Raw genomic sequence first — 16668 nt, forward strand, 5'->3', positions numbered from 1 at the left:
TCCTGGGCTTGTTAGAGCACCTGGGAGTGGAGCTTCCTCTGGGTGTTGTAGGACTGGCTGCTGAGCTTGTGCCCAAGGTCTGCTCAGGACACCAGCCCAGACAGACCAGAAGGAACCTGAGCCACTGGGCTGGCGAAGTTCCTGTGTGCCTGGTCCCGCTGGTCCCAGTTATTCCCAGTGTTGGGACAGATGTTGGTTCCTCCTCACCTCTGATCCTGGGTGTGTCAGAGTGCCTGGGGATGGAGCTTCCTCTTGTTGTTGTGGGACTGGCTGTGGAGCTTGTGCCCAAGGTCTGCTCTGGACACCAGCCCAGATAGACCGGAAGGAACCCCCACATGTCTCTTTATTCACTGCCCCAGACTCACAGTTATGAATCACCATAGCCACCTGGTAACCCACAGGGCCAGGGCAGGGGCAAACTGCCATCCATTGGCTTTGTCTGGTCACAGGTTTAGGGGCTGTGTGGAGTGTGTAGCAGGTTCCTCAGCCTCTGTGCATCCCTACAGAAGGGAGGATCACAGCCTGCGTGAGGCTATTAGAGGGATTTCTGGAAGAACTCTGTAGACGAAAATGCACAGCAGTCTCTTTAGTCAGCCACAAATGCTAGGAACAGGAAGAATTCAAGACCATCACCTCACCTGGCCTCTCATCTCAGGCTCTACCCCTCACCTCACACAAGAGGACAGATTCCTTTTCCACTACTTACTGTGGATATCCTTTGACCAACTTAAGGATGATTAGACTGTTGAAATAATCTGTTTTCCAGAGCCACATCTATGTTGTGGGTGGCCCTGGTGCTGCCTGTATTTTGATGTTAATTCTGCTTTCTTAGGAGGGGTTGTCTGGAACCAGGAATGGTGTGAACCTTCCCCAATGAATAAAGGAACCAATCGCTGAGCAAATAAGTGGGACTTCTGGGTAGGACAGGTAAGAGAGGAAGCAGAAGAGAGATGGGGCTTTTGGGCAGGGATATTGAGAGGATAAGATGTAGCTATGAGTGTCTCCCAGTTTATATCCTGGCAGATTAACCACCAGAGGATTTAGATTTAATATGGTTTACAAGATTAGGATTCTAGTTGATGCACTCAGCCATTGAGTTACCATTGATTCAGAACTAAGTTTGTGTGGTGTTTTCCTTCACTCGGCAGTTCAGCTTGGTTCCAGAGAGAAAGGTACGGCTGCAGAGTGTGGGTTTGCCAGAAGTGCACTATGAAAGGCTGTGGGAGTTTTGAAGCATGGAGCTGTCCGCCAGTGGGAACTTAGTGAGCTGGGTGAAGAGATTTTGGAGCTCTGAGTCAGAATCTCCACGAGATGAGAACAGGCCGGCCATTGCTTGCCAGGTCAGGCCAGCGAGCCTGTCAGTGCGTTGACGAATAGTGTGGATTCTTTTTAATATTTCCCGAAACACATCTATGACCTTGAAGATGAACCAGAAGATTGTCCTGTTAGTCTTTAACATGAAAACTAGGTCAAGTAAGCTGGATATAGTGGCAAGCTAGATGTAGTGGCCCATGCCTTATATCACAGGGGAGGGTAGAGAGTTAGAGGGGCAGAGGGGCAGAGGGGCAGAGGGGCAGAGGGGCGGAGGGGCAGAGGGGCAGAGGGGCAGAGGGGCAGAGGGGCAGAGGGGCAGGTGGATCTCTGTGAGTTCGAGGCCAGCCTAGTCTACATGGTGACTTCTCAGGACAGCCAGGGCTAATAGAAAGACTCTGTCTTATAAAAACAAACAAATAATCAACAAAAACTAAGTCAAGTGGGTGTCAGGTATGTGCCTCTGATCCCAGCATCTATGAGGTACAGTTTGAGGCCAATCTGGGCTACAAAGGGTTCTGATTGTAGTGAAATATGTACATTTGAAAATGCATGAATAACTAACCAGTGGGTAGAACACCACAATCTAGCTCTTTCCCTCCCTCAGCCCCTTCCCTCATTCTGGGGATCAAACTTTGGAGCCTCACACACTCTACCATTTGGCTATATCCTGAGTGCTGGAGCACTACCAAGTTCATGATTTCCTATGTTCCTCGAATAAGGAAACTAGATCCCACGAAATTCGGGGAAGTGGTGGCACACGCCTTTAATCCCAGCACTTGGGAGGCAGAGGCAGGTGGATTTCTGAGTTCAAGGCCAGCCTGGTCTACAGAGTGAGTTCCAGGACAGCCCAGGAGTCACAGAGAAACCCAGTCTCGAAAAAAACAAACAAACAAAAAATACTCAAATAGATCCCACAAAATTAGGACATTTGCCAAAGGCATTATTAGTTTTCTGCATTAGAAGCTCTTCTGAGTTAGCCAAGCAACTGCCATCTTGGGGCGTTTATCTGTGACCCCTTGCAAAACAAAAATCCCAGCTTGACTTGTATCTGTTTATACCCTCTCTTGGAGGGGTAAGATGGGTGACTAGACCCTCACCTGAGTTCCTCCCTAGCACCTGTTGTCTACAACTCTGCTTTAATTGTACATAGTCTCAGAGAAAGACTAAGTATATTGGCCAAGGAAGACTGAGGGAAGGGAGGACCCTTTATGGTTGTGGGGACCCTCAGCCCTGATTGGTAAGATTTTTCAGGTGCCGCCTGTTGAGAAAGCAGCACCCACATCCCTGTAGATGACCCCTCATCTATGCACTGTAAGGAAGCCCAATTAAACTCATTGGTTCTCTATCGCCAACTTCGGCAGAATGGTGCCTCAGTCTGGGACCTTAGGAGAAGTGTAAACAGTGTTTATGTCTCCCCCTAGGAAGGAATTTTAGGAACAAAAGTTCACAATCTTACCACTCAGACATAAGCCTAACAAGAGGCTTTGCAAGCAATTTAGATAGTAGTTCCTTACAATTCAGTAAAAGAGAGTGGGGATTACATATTTAATTTAACATTTGCTGGTGGCCACTATCTTAGTTTACAGTATTTTGAGACAGGGCTTCACATAGCCCACCCAGGCTTATCTCAAACTGTCAGCAATAACACCCTGACCTTTTGATTTTCTGCCTCCACCTTTGAAGTGATCAGATTACAGGTGTGAACATGTCTTCAAAACATTGAAAGGGGACTGGAGAGATGGCTCAGCAGTTAAGAGCACTGACTGCTTTGCCGAAGGGCCTGAGTTCAAATCCCAGCAACACATGGTGGCTCACAACCATCTGTACAGGTACAGTGTACTCATCCATAAAATAAATAAATCTTTAAAAAAATATTGAAAGGAGGAGGAGTAAGAGAAGGAGGAACTAAACTGGTCTGCTGTGGTGGCACACACCTGTAATTCCAACACTTAGGAAAGGAAAATTGTAAATTCAAGGTCATTCTTGGCTAAACAATTAGTTTGAGATCAACCCGGGCTACTTAAGACTCTCTCTCTCTCTCTCTCTGTCTCTGTCTCTCTCTCTCTCTCTCTCTCTTTCTCTCTCTCTCTTTTTCCCCCTCTTCCCCTCCCCCTCTCTCTTTCCATATACATATTGTATATATGTATGTATATATATATATACACACACATATATATGTGACTACACAAGTCAAAGAATAATTTATATAATACTCTAATTAATACAAAATTTAGTGTTATATACTAATAACTTTAAATTTAATTCCACTCTCCAACAGAAAGGGTACAGCTAATTTCCTTTTTTAACATTATTGTGTAGGTCAAACATTGCCATGCTAAGAAATTAGATTCTGTGATTGCGAAAGGGTTCAGCACTACACTCAAAGGGAAACACTTTCTGTTCGGGGTCTTTCCTTGTCAGCTAATAGCACTTTGCTTCAATTATTCCATTTTCTAGATGGCAGAAAGTCTGAATTTAAGGTAGAAAAGAGCAGTGTGTAGGACTAGCTTAACAGCTGAGGTTGTCATCATTCAAGGAAAGTCAACATGAAACGAATTTCAACTAGATTAAAATAGATGTTCTCACCCCCTGCTCCGCTTCCTGAGTGTGGATGCAGTGTGACCAGCGGCTCCTGCTGGAGCACCTTCCTTGTCCACTGCCTTGTCTTCCCTGTCCTGAGGGACTGTATTCCTCTTGAATTACAAGCTAAACAGACTCTGTAACATATATATTAACAACAGCAACTCACACACCCCAGCATTTAGACACCAAGATTTCACACTGGTTTGTGGGTCATCCCCAGGCACTGACACCACCAGGAGCAGCATTAGGGATGCTTAGGTAGGCTGCAAATTTGTGTGGACAAGTGCCTCAGCTCCTTTTTTTATGGGTAAAAGAGAATCCTGTGTTACCCTTGAATGGCTACCACCATGACACCCAAACCTTGAAATGTAAATATAATGATCAGGGAGAAACCTCATTCTTGAGACTATGGATGGAGCTGGAATGCCACCTCTACACCCCCACCCTCTCCCCCACCCTCACTCCTACCTTCACCCCACCCTCACCCCCACCCCCACCAATGTCCTCTGAACCAGGGGTTCATACAGTGAACCCTGAGTGAAGAGAGATGAGGCACCCATAAGATGCCTTGGAAACCATCAGCAGCCTCTTCACTTTTGGTCCATGTTTAGGTCAAGTTTTCTCTGCTGAAATACCTGTGCTGTCCTCCTCCTGCTCACCTCCTGCCACAGGTTCACACTACACGTACCAGAGAGCAATCTGTGCCCTGTCTAAAGACGATTGTATTGAGTTGGTGCGCACACTTAGTGGACATGACCAGATCTATGCATCGCTTGCAGAGTAATGTGCTATGGAAGTTTGGTGCATTGAGTGATGGAAGGTTTAGGGAGACATGGCCTTGCTGGAGTTGATGTGCCTTCGATGGATGTCAGCCCACCAAAAGTCTTGAGGACCAAAAGATATATTCTAAAGATCTGAGTGGGTACAAACCAGGGGACTCTAAGTATTTTTTTAACTCAAGTAGTATGTGATGGTTTATATATGCTCAGTCCAGGAAGTGGAACTATTAGAGGGTGTGGCCCTGTTGGAGTAGGTGTGGCCTTGTTGGAGTAGGTGTGCCACTGTGGATATGGCCTTAAGACCCTCATTCTAGCTGCCTGGAAGTCAGTATTTTGCTAGCAACCTTCAGATGAAGCTGTAGAACTCTCAGCTCCTCCTGCATCATGCTTGCCTGGACACTGCCATGTTCCCGCCTTGAGGATAATGGACTGAACCTCTGAACCTGTAAGTCAGCCCCAATTATATGTTGTCATTTATATGACTTGCCTTAGTCATGTCATGGTGTCTGTTCACAGCAGTGAAACTAAGACATAGTACAAAGCTAATCAGTTCTCATTTTTATTATAAAGCAAGCAAAATGTGAGTTGAAATTTACTGTAAACTTGGGTAATTGCAAGAACTGGAGGAATGTACCTGGTGCTACATCTTAGCATCTTTGGTCATGTGAACAAGCCAAGAATATTCTTCTTAGGCCTTTCTTTGCCTTTGCCACAGGGATAACATGGACCAGGGCATCCCCTTCATGCCCTTGCTTTCAAGTGCTTTAATTTATCATGGTTTATGCAATTCTTTTTTTTTTAAGATTTATTTATTTATTTAATGTATGTGAATACACTGTAGCTGTACAGATGGTTGTAAGCTTTGATATGGTCAACCCCGCTTGCTCTGGTCAACTCTGCTTGTTCTAGCCCAAAGATTTATTTATTATTATATATAAGTACACTGGAACTGACAGACACACCAGAAGAGGGCATCAAATCTCATTACAGGTGGTTGTGAGTCACCATGTGGTTGCTGGGATTTGAACTCAGGACCTTTGGAAGAGCAGTCAGTGCTCTTATCCGCTAAGTCATCTTCCCAGCCCCCATGCAATTCTTTCCAGAAGGCCACAATATGGGAAGAAGATTCTGTACTTTGCCCCAGCTTTCTTTACATGGGGTGCCACACGTGGAGGAGGTGTGTCACTGAGGGAGGGCTTGGAAGTTTCAATAGCTCATGTCCAGCCCAGTCTCCCTCTCTCTGCCTGCTGCTGCCTGCAGCTCTGAATGTAAAGCTCTCTGCTAAGGCTTTATCCCCGTGCCTGCTGGTCTGCCTACCTGCCTCTCACTCCCTGCCATGATGGTGGTCACAGCTTCACCCTCTGAAACTGTAAGCAAGGCCCCGGTTAAATGTCTCCTTCTATCAAGGCCTGGGTCATGGTGCTTTGTCACAGCAGTGGAACACTGACTAAGAGCAGCAGGGGAACATAGAGCTGAATACAGTAGGCTATCTCCTTCCCCATCTGCCTCTGCTTAGGGATAATTTCCAATAGCAAACACCACTGCTAACTCTGGGCTGATTTGCAGCACGCTGGAATTAGAATCCAGAAAGCTGTTAAAAGACAGTGCTCTTCTTCTGGATACTTTTGAGGACCTTGCATGTACATGACCTGTTTTGACATTTGGAAGAGGAAAGATTTATTATTATTATTATTATTATTATTATTATTATTATTATTATTATTATTATTTTGGTTTTTTTCGAGACAGGGTTTCTCTGTATAGTCCTGGCTGTCCTGAAACTCACTCTGTAGACCAGGCTGGCCTCGAACTCAGAAATCTGCCTGCCTCTGCCTCCCAAGTGCTGGGATTAAAGGCGTGCGTCACCACCGCCCAGCAGGAAAGATTTTTTTAAGAGATAAAAATCTGAGGACTCGAGATGTTATTTAGTGGCTAAGAGCTCATGTTTTTCTTGCAGAGCACCTGGGTTCAGGTTCCAGCACCCACGTGGTCCTATGTTATCTGATGCTGTAGGCACTGTACACATGTGGTGCATATACAAGCAAACAGTCAAAACACATGTACATACATAAAATAAATAAATTTGTTTTTTTAAACTAGAATATTGGTACTAGGGAGGTAGCATCTTTTGGGAGAGTGTTTGCCTAGCATCCATGAAGCCCTGGGTTCCATCTCCAACTGCACATAAACTGACCATGTGCACACTTGAAATGCCAGGAAAATACTAAGTTTAAGACAAGACTTCATGTGTCTTAGTTACGGTGTTAATTGCTACTACAAAACACTACAACCAAAAAGCAAGTTGGAGAGCATAGGTTTACTTGGCTTATACTCTGACATTGCAGTGGTCATGGTGTCTCTTCACAGCAATAGAACACTGACCAAGGCAATCTGCATCATTCACAGTGGGCCAGTTCATCCCACATCCCACGTGCTGTGAGCTCTGCTCATGCTGCTGCTCATGGTTTCCTAAACTCCACGTGTCAAGTCGTGGAAGTTCCCTATGCTACTGGAGTTCTTTTCAAGAAGAGATTACCCATGCATGTATTTTGTAGTAGTTTCCTGTTTCCAAATTTCTATTCTAATATTAAAGTAGCTGAGAGCTACCCCAAATCCTTTCATCAGGAGACTCTGAAATAGGGCTAGGACACGCACACGCAGAACTAGGCTTGGGAGTGCATGCCTATAATTCTAGCACTAAGAAGGCAGAAGCAGAAGGGTCTTTACAAACTTAAAACCAACCTGCTTTACATAGTGAGTTCCAGACTAACCAGAGACACAAAGAGATTCTCAGGAGAAAAAAATACAATTCAACAGATACCCATCTCTGAGAAGCCAAATGGAGGACTCCTATTTAGTCTCTCATGGACTCTGAGCACCCTTTAGACTCATCTTTTTAGTATTAAAGCGGATTTAAGATTTGGGTACACTAGTTCACAAAGGTCAGATGAGACTTCTTCATGCTTCCCTGCGGGCGGAAATGCTAATTACCCAATATGTTCCATCTCCTCTCAGTCGGCTGAGGTGTTCCCTTGTAATTAGTCTCTTGCTTCTGAACTAGGAGGGAGTGTCCCCACGGACAAATCTTCCTTTGTGCCTGAACTTCCAAATTAAACTTGGTTGTCTCGTCAGATCAATTTCCATGACCAGGTCCCAGGTTGAGAGTCCCTGAGAGATTCAGTCCACAGGAATAAGGGACTGTCTACAATTTTCACCAACTACATTAAAGCTGTGTTCTATGGGGAAAGTGCAGACTCCGGGCTGCCCTGTTAGTCTATAGCTCAGTGCCACTCGCTCAGTATGTCAAAGGCCACAGGTCCAACCCTTAGTGCTTAAAAACCAACAACAAAGATGATGTGACCCACACATAGTCAGAACACTCCCTTTCTCTGCCGATCCGGGGTCCCACGTAGAGCAGGTTGACCCCAAACTGACTTTGTAGCTGAGAATGATCTTGAACCCCCTTGTTTCTGCCCACAGGCATGCACCAACATGCTTGTCTGAGCTACTAAAATGTAGGAGCCAATGCTCACTGTGGTCAGGGTATTCCACACCTTCTCTAAGCAGTTCAGCTGGTCTATTCTTTTTCCTGAGAGAGTAGTGAGCTAGACCACAACAGTGCATAACCATGGGTTCTAGAAAGCTCCTCCTGCCTTTGTCTTCCATCGTCATTCTAACGTCCTTTCTTGTAGGAGCACAGCCACCTACCCTTCAGCTTCCTTGGCCTAAGCTCCTGCTTCTGAGGCCGACTGTCCCCTTGGCTGCTTCTACAGCAGTGCTGAGTCCTTCCATTCTAATCAGACCGACCATCTTTATTATGTACTTGTGTCCCATTAAAATGAAGTTGAATTCCCTGATGAGCTTAAAGGTTTAAGGTTTAACTCGGGCGAGGTGGCACACACCATTAATCCCAGCACTCAGGATACATGCAGAGGTGGATCTCTGTGAGTTTGAGGCCAGCCTGGTCTACAGAGCTAATTCCAGAACAGCCAAGGCTATACAGAGAACCCAATAAGCTACAATAAGCTTGGATGTGAACTAACCACCCAGCAGCACTTCCTGCCATAAGCTGCCCCTGGGATGAACCCCAGCATAAGAGAGACACCTGCACCAATATAAGAAGCTATTTGGAATAAGACTTCCACTTTGAGTAGAGAGTGGAGGAAAGTTTAAGTTCCCGAGACCTCCCTGGGAACTGACATCCGACTTGGCAGAAAGAAACATGTGTGTGGGTAACTGACATCCTGGTTGGCAAGTTAAGACATGAATGTTAGGGAAAGCAATTCCCCTGCCACTGTTGAATACCCCAACCAATGGGAGCAGAATAAATGTACAAAAAACAAAACAAAACAAAAAAAAAAACCAAAACAACAACAACAACAACAACAACAAAAAAACATAGGAAACCCCCTATCCCTAAATCCTGATTGGCACAGATATTTGTGTGTTTTAGGCTTAAAAGTACAATAGGATCTTAACTCAATGTCACATTCAGCTCCCAGTCAGCTACTGAGTCTGTCTGTGTTCATGATCGATCAGCCTTAGAGTGTGGTGTTCAATAAACCATCCTTGTTTGACTGAGAATGGTGGTGTCTGATTTGTGAGGTGATCCCCAGGCCCCAACAACATGTACACTGTGGACACACACATACACTAAATATAATTTTAGAAAGTTAAATTAATCTTATGATACTTCACACAATATGCAAAAATTAACTTAAGATGATTGAAGACCTAAATATAAGTTAAAACTATAAATTTTCAGAAGCACATACAGTGTTAACTGAGCATGGTAGAGTAGGCATGTAATTCTAGTGCGTTGGGAAGCTGAGGGAGGAGGATCATGAGTTCAAGGACAACCTGGGATACAGGACACCCTGTCTTAACAAAATTGATTAATTAAGATGTGCAAAGAGGGGGCTGGCGAGATGGCTCAGTGGGTAAGAGCACTGGCTGCTCTTCCAAAGATCCCAGCAACCACATGGTGGCTCACAACCACCCGTAATGAGACCTGACTCCCTCTTCTGGTGCGTCTGAAGACAGCTACAGTGTATTACGCTTGAGCGAGCAGGCCCAGAGTGAGTGGGCCATTCTGAGTTCAATTCCCAGCAGCCATATGATGGCTCATGGTCATCTGCACAGCTACAGTGTACTCATACACATAAAATAAATAAATAAATCTTAAAAAAAAAAAAGATGTGCAAAGAGAAGATGTAGCCAAGAGGCATGGGTTCAAGTCACTGTGAGTGTGAAGCCTGAGGACTAAGCCTTTCTTTCCCTTGGCATTATCCTATTGTCTGTGGATTTTCATGTGATAAATTTGAATCATGTTAGATAGGCTCTGGAAGCTTCCCACACAAGGTTCATCTCCCACCTGGGCATTGGAGGGGCACTTCTCTTGGTGTGATACAGGCTCAGAACAGCATGCGCATGTCACTCCACAACTTTCTCAGTAACTGTCATTTCATTCAGTCAAGCCCTCTCTTCTGCTGCTTCATGTGCACAAAATCTGCTGTATAAAATAATCTCTAGGATTGTGTGTCTTCTCAAAGAAGACATTTCCCAGATAAGAACTGATATCCAGGCTAGCATGATGACTTAGCCCTGTGGAGTGGCTATTCCTGGTTGTTAACTTGACTACATCTGGAATGAACTATAATCTAGAATTGGAAGGCTCACCTGTGAACCTAATCTGGAGGCTGGGAGACACAAGTTTCTGATCTGGATCTTGGCATGGAGATCTTGAGGCATAGTGGCTATGAATCCCAGAAGATTAAGATAGGGAGAACTCTGAGTTCAAGGTCATCTGGGACAAAGCAAGTCCCAGATCCAGGCGTGGTGGTACACACCTTTAATCTGGTTTACACCTTCTACTGGAGACTTACATAAGGACATTGGAAGAAGGAAAAATTTAATTTCTTTTCTTCCCCTGCTTGCCTTCTTGGACTGAGCTAGATCCTTGGACTTCCATTCACAGATGCTGTTGACCATTGTTGGGGAGTTGGACTACAGACTGTAAATCATCAACAAATTCATATAGAGACTACTCATAAGTTCTGTGACTCTAGAGAACCCTGTGTTGGCAGCATTTGGAAGGTTGGGGCAGGAGGGTTTCCGTGGGTGCTAGCCCAGCCTGGTACCTGATTGAGCCTGGGCTAGGTGTCGTGATATATGCCCGTGATCCCAGCTCTTAGGAGGTGCAGGAGGGAGGGTCACAAAGGTCAAGCTTCTTTGGCTACACAGTGAGTTTCAGGCCAGCCTTGGTTACATAGGACCCTGTCTCTAGATAGCAAAGATGGACCTGAGGAAATGGCTCAGTCATTAGAATGCTTGCTGGAGAAGCGTGAGAACCCAAGTTTGATCCCCAGCACCTATCTAAAAATGTGAGGTGGCTTGTGTTTGTAACCCCAGGGCTGGGGAGGCAGACACAGCAGGATCCCTGGGCTTCCTGGCCAGCTAGCCCTGCTCACTTGGAGAATTCCAGGCCAATGAGTAACCTGCTCCAAAAAATGAGGTGGAGGGATGTCTTTTAAAGAAGGACACACATGCACACACAAATGCACATATACAGATTTACTTTAAAATAAAGTTAAGAAAAAAATGAAAAGTAATAGTAGTGAAACTTTAAAACTTCAGAAGACATGATTAATACAGTAAGAGGCCTGGGGAGGTTCACTGTGAGCTAAAATAAACACTGTCTCTAGGTTGCCTTTCTAGTTCATCTCAGCAGCAGGAATGAATCTAGGCCACTGGTGAAGCACAGCTGCCTTTGTCCACACCTTCCTCATGGCCAGCAGCCTCCCTCCCTCCTCATGGCCAGCAGCCTCCCTCCTTCCTCATGGCCAGCAGCCTCCCTCCTCATGGCCAGCAGCCTCCCTCCTTCCTCATGGCCAGCAGCCTCCCTCCTTCCTCATGGCCAGCAGCCTCCCTCCTCATGGCCAGCAACCTCCCTCCTCTTTGCCCTTTGAACCTAGTTCCTAATAATTCTCCAAGAAGCCTGGACTGGTTTGGATATGCTTAGCCCAGGAAGTGGCACTATTAGGAGCCGTGGCTTGGGCTGGTGAGATGGCTCAGAGGGTAAGAGCACCGACTGCTCTTCCAAAGGTCATGAGTTCAAATCCCACAAACCGCATGGTGGCTCACAACCACCGGTAATGAGATCTGACACCCTTTTCTGGTATGTCTGAAAACAGCTACAATATACTTATTTATAATAATAAATAAATCTTTGAGCCTGAGCAAGTGGGGTTGACTGGAGAGAGCAGAGGTCTTAAAGTCAATTCCCAACAACCAGATGAAGGCTCACAACTATCTGTACAGCTACAGTGTGTACTCATATACATAAAATAAAAGAAATCTTAAAAAAAAAAAAAAGAAAAGAAAAGAAAAGTGGAGAACTCAAGGAGGCATGGCTTGTTGGAGGAAGTATGCCACTGGGGGGTTGGCTTTGAGACCCTCCTCCTAGCTGCCTGGAAGCCAGTCTCTCCTGGTTGCCTTTCCATCAGGATGCAGAAATCTCTGCTCCTTCTCCAGCACCAGGTCTTCCTGGAAGCTCCCATGCTTTCTGCCATGAAGTTAATGGACTGAACCTCTGGAACCTCTGAAACTGTAAGCTAGCCCCAGTTAAATATTTTCCCTTATAAGAGTTGGCTTGGTCATGGTGTCTCTTCAAAAGCAATGGAAAACCTAAGTCACTTCATTGCTAATCTGCACCTCCCAGTGCAGGTAACACCTGTTTAAATTCTGGATGTTCTTTTAGGTAGAAATTGTCATTGACTGCAGTCACATAAACCTAGGCATGTAACAAGCATTCTGCAAGTGATGCTCTGCCCCATCCCCCAGGGACAGAGCTTACAAGCTTGTGTCACCAGACCTAGCTTGATAGTTTGCAATATTGTTCACAGTCAGCTGGCTGGGAGACCCTTTGCCCTCCCTACCTAGGTGAGCTGTGAGAAAGCTCTTCCAGTGGCAGTCTCTGGTATCTTTTGTTTCTCTCAGCATTTGGTGGCAGTGATTGATAACAGCAGGCAGGTGGGGGCATCAACAGTGTTCTTACAGCTTTCCTGCAGGACTCTTAATTACAGCTGTTGTGCTGGGCTAGGAAGTAGAGATTCCTTGGTTCCGTAACACTAGCTAATGTTACAGTTCTTGGCCTGGGGTCTGGAATCTTGAAGACAGTTCTCTGCTGGCAACCAGAGCCTGTGATATGGTCTCTGGCCCCGTAGAGACTTCTCTGTTTCTCCAGCTTCAGTTCCCTGCCCTCTCTCTGTTCCCCGTTACTCTTTTTCCTGCCCTGGACATTTTTGAACTATCCAGATGCTGTTTCAGCTGAGGAGTAGCTGGCCGGCCATCTCGCTACTTTTGTAGCTCAGCTAGAAGCCTGTTTCTGCCACTACTGTTACTCCACTGTCTGATGCTGGTGCCCTTCACAGTTGATGACTTCTGGGGAGTGGTGTTGGGAGCAGGGAGGTCTCGGTTTCTTTCAAAGGGTTGGTTACTGGGAGTCTGTTTGTGCTCAGATGATGTACGGGCAACACAAATAGGACTTGGTTTTCTTTTCTTCTTTTCTTGTGTGTGTGTGTGTGTGTGTGTGTGAATAACATTAACAATCTCCAGTTTGGGGGCTGGAGAGATGGCTCAGTGGTTAAGAGCACTGACTGCTCTTCCAGAGGTTCTGAGTTCAATTCCCAGCAACCACATGGTGGCTTACAACCATCTGTAATGGGGTCCAATGCCCTCTTCTGGTGTGTCTGAAGAGAGCAATGGTGTACTCACATACATAAAGAAAAACAAACAATCTCCAGCTCTAATTCACACTGACTAGACAAGGAATTCTTTTCTGTGTTTAAGCTAAGGATCTGTTTTTGCCTGAGCAAAGGTTCCTAAAAGATGAAGAGACTTCTCAGGCTGCTGTGGATGACAGCCTAAGTGGCCAACGTGAACACCTGCCCAGTGCCCTGGGAGAGGTGGGTCTTCCTCATCTACATCAATCTGAATGATTCTGTGAAGTAGAAATGTCCATTATTTCCCCCTTTCCTTTGCTCTTTATCTGTGGTTACCTTTCTTTTTCAAGTTTAAAATGTCTGTTTTCCAGATGTGGCCATGATAGCTAGCTCACATCCCTTGCATTTGTGAAGCAGAAGTAGGAAGATCAGGAGTTTGAAGCTAGCCTGAGCTGTGTAGTGAGTCTGGGGACAGCCTGGAAGACTATATGAAGAAACTAGGGCAGAAAATAATGAGGGAGTGCCACACACTCGTCTACTCCAGTCACATCCAAAATATCGGGGATAAAATCCTAATTAAGGATAAGAGGCAATAAGGATCCAAAAGGAGCTCTGTGCCTCCTGGATATTCAGACAGTCGCTGGTATCCCCTAACTCAGACGTGTTCCAGATCAGTCTTTCCAATCGTCAACATGCCCTCATAATTAGGCATAAAGGTACCTCAAGAAATGATTCGTAAATGGCTAAGATTGGACATTGTTTCCTGGCCAACACAATGTTACCAACCTATCCTAGTTTAATACCAAGCTGTCCATAATTTGGAATTTCTCTCAAGGAATCTGTCTTGCCAGAGCTGGCAACAGAGGTCAAGCACATTCCTTAAGGCAGTTAGAAATGTTTTACATACTAGGGAGTAATGAAGGACTTCCACTCAAGGACATTAGCTAGAAGTGTTAGGCCAGAATCCTAGTCATTGCCTCCAGCAAAACCAGAGACTTAGAATAGGAATACCAAATTAGCCCCAGCGGGGAGGACACCATTGCTCTTCTGCCTACTTCACAACTGGATGTGAGATCTTGGTCAGTAAGATCACTGACCTTGATGTGACTGTCACCTGCCTATGTGACTCTTGTCATCTGTCCTGCTTGCTGTATGCTACATAAGCCTGCTTTTCACTTGGTATGGAAGGACTAGGACTTGGACTCGCATGCAGGACTAGCACTATGGACTCACACTAGGACTCGCACTAGAACTTAGATGGGCTAGGACTCAGACTCATGCAATCCGCAGTCTCCCGGGCCCAGAGCGTTTGGGCCCGGGGGATGCAGCACTAGTTCAGAGGAGATAGCTACTGCTTTAGACCCAGTGTGTTTTAGATGGCCTCAGATGTACCTTAACTGCTGAGCTGCCAGATTTATCATCTCTCTTTTGCAATGACTGTAAAAGTCTGATGCCATTTCTAAGAAATACATTGAGATCCTGTACTTCATGTGTCGTCTCTGCCATCATTTCTTCGCCTATGCCTTGTCGACCTGACTAGGACCCCCATTTCTCCCGCAGGTTGAGGGAGGCCCAGATCTGCCAGCCTGCAGCAAGGGAGGGAATAGGAAGGGGGAAGAGGATGGGAAAGAGGAGGAGGGGTAAGATAAAGAGGGTGTAGAAGGAGGAGGAAGGATTTGTGGGAAAGATGTATGAGTCCTGCTTTGTCTCCACAAGTAGAGGTTCAAAAAACTGCAATGAGCAACCATTCTATAATGATTAATCTCTGGTGAGGGAAAGCTCTGCTGCACAGTTTGGATAACAGCAAGTGTTAATCCCACCAGGCGAGAATAAGATAACTACCACAAATTTTGAGCCAAATTTGAAGCAAGATTAAATATCGGTCAGAATGATGGACACTGGCCAAGTCCATACCCAGAATCCCCAGAGTATGGCACTAAATTACATTAGTCAGAGGCTTATAAAGGCAAACCCACGAAGCTAACCTTCCTACCTTCATCTAGTCAGGGGCGAACATGCAGAGAGCTGGGAGCCAACGCCCTAACCATTGCCTTTCTTTACCTTCTTCTTCCATTTTAGTTTCTTGAGGCAGAGTCCCCAGTATCATAATAACTTTTCTTTTCTACTCCCTCTGGTGGGTGGTGGCCTAGAAGGGCGGTTAAAGCATTCAAGAACCATCGTTAAAAGTAGGCTTTGAAGAATCACAGCCCACAGTTCTCTGTTGTCAACTTGACTGTATCTGGAATGAACTACAATCCAGAAGTGGATTTCAGATCTTGAGGCTGGTGGGCACCAGCTTTTGGCCCAGAGCTTGAGGCTGGAAGAGACACCTTTATTCTGGGCCACACTTTCTGCTAGAGGCCTACATAACGGAAGAAGAAAGCCACCTTCTTTGCCTGCTTGCACTCACTTTTCCAGAGCATCTGTTGGAGCCTTCTTCTTCAGGATTCCAGCTTATACAGAAGACCAGCCTCATGAAACTGAGCCACTAGTACATTCTAGAACTTCTCATTCATAGCTGGCCATTGTTGGATTAATTGGATTGCAGCCGGTGAGTCATTCCAATAAATTTCATATATATTTATGGATATATGTTCATATTCCACAAGTTCTGTTATTCTAGAGAACACTAGTACAGTCTCCACCTCTTAAGTGCTGGAATTACACTAATTTACCACCATGTCTGGCTTGGCAAGGTCTTTGAAAAAAAGCACAAATAACTTAAACATCACTGTTTAACTTTTATATGGTCACTCACAGTAATTGTAAGGTGCCAGTAACATTTTAATTGCATCAGGAATATTTATATTCTGAAAAAATATATAACTGAAAAAACTGCCACTTAACATAGTGATAATCTGATTTTGAGAAAAATATATGTGCATGCAGGTATAAGTCATGGAAAAACAGATCAAAGGGACCAGTTCAGGGGTGGGAGTTGGGAGTTTTCTTTCTCTATTCTGTTTTATTATCCATTGTATAACAAACATTTGTGTGGTCAGGAAAAAAATTAAGCTATGATACACCTGTTTTGAAAACTTGGGAGGATGGTGGTTAAATATTCCTGTGAAATGTTATTTTAGGACTTTCAAGATTTTACCTAGCTGCCCATCTTGCCGCAGAGGGGGAAAGGGGAACCCTGAAAACAATGGTGCATGGCATCTAAATACTGTGACATAGTTTCTCTCTGTCTCTCTCTCGTCTCTCTGTCTCTCTGTCTCTCTGTCTCTCTCTCTGTCTCTCTCTCTGTCTCTCTCTCTCTGTCTCTC

At 45.2% G+C, this 16668-nt stretch overlaps 1 protein-coding gene and 1 long non-coding RNA gene across 2 annotated transcripts in view; both read right to left on the bottom strand.

The window, feature by feature from the left end:
* Positions 1–16668, bottom strand: part of Kcnmb3 (potassium calcium-activated channel subfamily M regulatory beta subunit 3) — a 67621-nt gene that overhangs the window by 24705 nt on the left and 26248 nt on the right. The window lies entirely within an intron of this gene.
* On the bottom strand, positions 486–8490 carry LOC116095063. Its single transcript, XR_004120425.1, has 2 exons — positions 8385–8490; positions 486–558 (listed from the first exon to the last, which is right to left on the bottom strand). It is a non-coding gene; the product is annotated as an uncharacterized LOC116095063 (long non-coding RNA).

The sequence above is a fragment of the Mastomys coucha genome, unplaced genomic scaffold, assembly GCF_008632895.1.
Source record: "Mastomys coucha isolate ucsf_1 unplaced genomic scaffold, UCSF_Mcou_1 pScaffold17, whole genome shotgun sequence".
Taxonomy (NCBI): domain Eukaryota; kingdom Metazoa; phylum Chordata; class Mammalia; order Rodentia; family Muridae; genus Mastomys; species Mastomys coucha.